Source organism: Morone saxatilis, unplaced genomic scaffold, assembly GCF_004916995.1.
Source record: "Morone saxatilis isolate NCDOM2014 unplaced genomic scaffold, NCSU_SB_2.0 Contig17, whole genome shotgun sequence".
NCBI lineage: Eukaryota > Metazoa > Chordata > Actinopteri > Moronidae > Morone > Morone saxatilis.
In genome coordinates, this window is record NW_023339729.1 from 619,198 (window position 1) to 624,392 (window position 5,195).

Sequence of the window (5,195 nt, forward strand, 5' to 3'; positions counted from 1 at the left end):
CCATCCATCCATCCATCCATATATATTTTGCACTTGCAAATGCTTTTACTGAATTAAACTGATCTGATGTTATGTATTTTGGTGCATTAGTGTTTCTGTCTTTTATAAATCATTAAATTTGGTTTGTGTTGCGATAATTAATAGTTGAGGGCTAGTTTAATTCTTGTAGAATGAACTCATTTAGATTTTTATTTGTCTTAAACTGTTAAATGGTTTATATTTTCACCTGTTGGGAATTTCTTCTGTTGGTTTTTACCTTTGCGGTTATGTGACTGGGACTAAAAAAATATTAAACTAATTGATTACACTAACACTGCCTACTCAAATGTGCTCATGGTGTTCATCATAAATCATAATATGTTGTATCTATATAGATGGAGTTAAAATGCTGTGTATATGCTACTGCGCATGATGAATTTCTGCTTTTTGACGCTGTGTTTCCCAAAGAGGCTTTCAGTAAGTATTTTCAGCAAGGAGAGAAAGTGACAGACGGAGGAAGGAAGTAAATACAAAACAAGTGCAAGGGAAGGTGAGAATGGGCTCGGAGTGACACACAGAGTAATAGAATATGACTCATTTATTCACTGGGGAATGATCTCTCTTCTATTTGTCTCTCCTTTGCATTCCCTGTTTTGTTTTGTGCCTTCCCTTACTCCTTTCACCTTTCTGCTCTTATTTCTCTTTCACTTGAAAAAAAGAAAGAAATAAAGAAAAAACACAAAAATTATATTTCCTGTCTGTTTTCTTCCAAATATATTTATAAAATACTACCATTAAACGTTTACAACTCTTGTAGAGCCTAACTAATACATATTCATACATCATCAAAATGTCTATTTTGTCATATGAATCTACTTTTTCTACATATCAAATTTGGTCATTAAGTAATGACTATGTCTGTGACTAACAGGATGTTCTGAAAGACAACAATGTCAGCAGTTGCCCAAGAAATATGAGTCACTGGTATTGATCATGCACAAACCATCACAGCAGGATGGTGAAGCTGATTCTTTTTTCTTTTTAGTTTCTTTGCTAGTTAATGTTGGCTCTAAGAAAACTGTATACAGTTTTAAAGCAGTGGTAATTATTTTAACGCTTAAACTGACCCATGCTTATAATTTCCCGACATGCAAATGATGTCTGTTGTCTGTCAGAAACAAAGTATATTACATTTAGCATTTAAAGTCAAGGTAGCATAGGTACACTCAATCTGCCTTGGTACATGGGCCAACTCTACCAGATGAGCTATCAAGGCACCCTGCCTACAAGTATTCTAGTCTGCCATTAAATGCCACTGGGTATAGAGAATCGGGAGATTTCACTGGTACATCTAAATTTCTGGTATTGTGACATCCAGTATGACCAGTTTTATAAATTTTGCCAATCACGAGCAGCATTCCACACTAAGCCATGTGATGAGTCCTAGTTGGCTTGATTCACTGATGAAGACTGAGATGCAGCCAAAAGCCCTAAACAAGCAAGTGGTCCTTTGAGTTGAGACTATTTTGTCAAACATACTGTTCTCAAAGTCAAGAATGAATTTGCTCAAATCATGTTTGACGACCCGGCATATACTATACCTCATCCTCTTTTCTGCAAGTTCTAGAACATTTTCCTTTAGAGCTTATTGTTACATTTGATTAGAGAAGCAAATCCAAACAGATAACCTATTTATTCTCAATATTTGGTATATAATTTTTTCTATTTGAATATATTATTAATTAACTGAATAATATATTATTCTAATCTTTTATAAAATGCATTAAGACTGCTGGAACAACGTACTATATAGACCCCTGCTCACTTACTCTTCTTTTCTCACCCTGTTATTTATTTAGTTGTCTCTTTCATTATTTCTTTCTCTCTCCTTTAAGTTTCTCATACCCACTTCCTTACCATTCTTCATCCACAATTGCTGTTATTTCTCTCTCTGTTTCAGTCTCTCCCTCCCTCTGTCTAAGTGAGCTCCCACCATCCCTTGGGCCTTGTTTCCACAGCAGTACCTCTGTCTTTGCAGATATCAAATATCCCTCTGTCTCTATTCTTCCATCTCTCTTTATCATTCCTTTCTTTCACTGTGCACAAACAAGGTCCATTGCTGCAGACAGAGGCTGACACTAAGTCGGTCTCTGTCTGCCCCTTTGTCTTCCTGAGCTAACAAACACAAAAAGTGTCTGATTTATCCCTCTCGTCTTCTCCTCCTCGTACCATTTGTTTTTTTACGCCCCAGCTCTTGTACTCCTTAAGAGACAATGTGTCAAGAGTCAATTAGTCTCTGTCTCTCTGTCTCTCTGTCTCTCTCTCAAAAAGTTAGAAGATGCAGAATTGCCAGATTTATGTTAACCCAGAATCACAATCACAGGAAATATCCATCAACAACAAATACATAAAGATGAAAAGTACTGCATAGAACACACATAGAAAAATAGAAAATTGATAGATCCTAATTTGCCTTTCCATGTTTTCCTTCAATATCACTGTAAACCTGCTGATTTGAAAGCACACAGATAGCTTGCCGACTTGAAATCTAATCTGTGTCCACAAGCTGTTAAGTCCCATTCACACTAAAATGTAGTGAAGAGTCAATACAAAATTAGCATCCAAGCTACATAAACTATATCTGTAAATCAAAGTTAGATGTTTTTGAGCACCATCACAGTCTTCTTGGAAGGGAAGATTATACTTAAAATATTTTTATTATAACTGTGTATTCTCTCCTCCCCCTGCTTGTTTCTTCCTTAAGAAAGTAGGGGGCTGTGGTTCATTCCTTTTCAACAGTTACAAGTTATTTACCCTCCTCTCTTCTCCTCTCCTCCTCTCCTCTCCTCTCTCTGGGGGAGATGGACTGTCTTTGTGTCTGGGTGTTTTCCACACTAAATTTGTAAAAAGCTTCAATTAGTGTTGCTGACTTTGTTTGACCAGAATTTATGGCAAAAACAGTAACCTTCCTTTGTGTGTGAAACAACCATGTGTATGTGTGTGCTTTGGCATGTCATTTATCGATTCATTTATCTGCGAGAGTTGAGCAGCATTTCCATCACAGTACCTCCTTGTGAGAGTGTGTGTGTTTGTGAGTGTGTACATGTGTGCCAATTGGTTCTCCTTGAGTATGCTTTAATAACACACAGGTTACACATATGAAAATAATATTGACTGTTTTCTTATCTCATCCTTCATGAAATATACAACATATACATGAATAGTGACTCTCACACAGTTATGATACATGAACACATCTGCTCCCAATTGAAGCCTAAACACACACAATGTTTGTAGGTTGATGTGTGTCTACAGTACATGGCCTGTACCTTATCCAGATAAGTGTAGCTCCATGTCTTTCCATCAGCGAAGACTCTGGAAATTATTCTTTCCTGACTGTCGTACTCCCACCTCTCTGTGGTTGGGCCCCTCTGAAGGCCTGTCACCTGCCCCGTGCTGGACAAACACACACAAATATAAGACTCTGTGGAAGGTTGATATCTGGTCAATATCAGGATGTCATTTTCAAGTCATGTGTTTCCAGCAAAAACTGTATAGGTGGTAGGTGGTAGGTCTAATATGACCATTAACAACATTATTGCAACAGCCTTTTAGTTCCCTTTAGTAGTAACTTAACAGTTTCAGGAGATTTTTAAACCTACTGTATGACAAAGGGTGTCCAAGCTATGACCCATGGGACACATGTAGCCTGAACCTTCATTAATATTGCCCATGAGTTACTTTACAACCAAAATTAAATCTAAATGGTTAGATCAAAATGCAGTTCCTATTGTTAACAACAGGTGTCATTATAGGCACATTCTTTACACACTTTTTCTTTACAAAACAGGCTTTGCCAGCCCAGTGTTTCTAATATTTTGTCCCCTCAGGGTGGTCAAATCAAATGTTAGAACTTCACTATATTGCACTCCAGTACTAATACTACCACCCTCTACAACCTCAATAATAAACATGAAGTAGAATTGTCACCTGTCTGACAGTATTAAAAAAAGAGAATTTATCAGCATTGTAGGAGTAAAAAATAATGTCAGAGATGTTGTATTGGATTGAATTAGATTGTACAGGTGTACCTAATAAAGTGCACAATGGGTGAATCTCCAGTTTCCCAAACACCAACATTTCTGTGAAATGGGGGAAATATGTGACCTCACATTATGATCACAGAACTTTCAAGATTTTGCTGCCATTGAGAAAGACATGAACCTGTTTTCAAAGCCATTCTCTGTTTATGTGGAAGGAATGTAGGAAGACGTGCAGTTGGAGCTAATTGAAATGCAATGGGATTACACTCTACCCACCAGCAGTTCTCACTGTCAGAGTTCTACAGGGGTTTGGAAAAATCCACATTTCCCAAGATGGACACCATGGCTCAGTTCATTTGGCTCTACATAACGAAACATTTTCTCTGTCAATGAACAAGAGAAGACTAAGGTCTGAGATCATTGGCAGTCACCTTTGTGATGTACTTTGAAAGCAGCTGACAGCAATTCATCAGCATCACTGTTGAATTGAATTGAATTGTTCCCATTAGAAGTGATATTCAGTGGCAAGTGAAGTTTTATATTGATAAAAAGCCTCTTACTATAGACAAAAGTGTCTCCCAGTGTACTTTATTCTATTCTAGTCTAAAAGTAATGCATACAGTAAAAATACTGAGACTATTCTTTTTTTAAACTGAAACTTTGTTGGACTTTGTTTCAGTGCCCAATGCCACGGGTCTATCAACTTATTAACCTATATGTTAGAGGTTTATGTAGTTGGGTGAAGTAGGTGGTTGGACTGCCTAAAATAATAAATACCCTGGTGCAAAACGGCTTACCTGGAGTATGTCAAGTTAACTGACAGAAGTTTGCTGCTGGGAACCCAGAGTGTTGGATGACCTTGGGTGTCATAGATGATCTTCAGCAGAAACTTCCTGTGGTCATCATAAATTTTCTCTGTCCGTAGTGTGCGATCGTAATCCACAGACAGCAAGTTCCTACCATTCACCTGAAGGAGTGGAGACACAGATATATTAATAAAGATCTTGTCTTATGATCATGTCAATCTTTGATCAGATGAAACTTTCAATTCTTAGTAGCCAAAACTGATTGTATTACATGCAACTATGCTCAATACCTCTCTCAAGCTGACATCCATCATGGACAACACCTCTCACCCCCTACATGACACTGTGGGGTCCCTGAGTAGCTCCT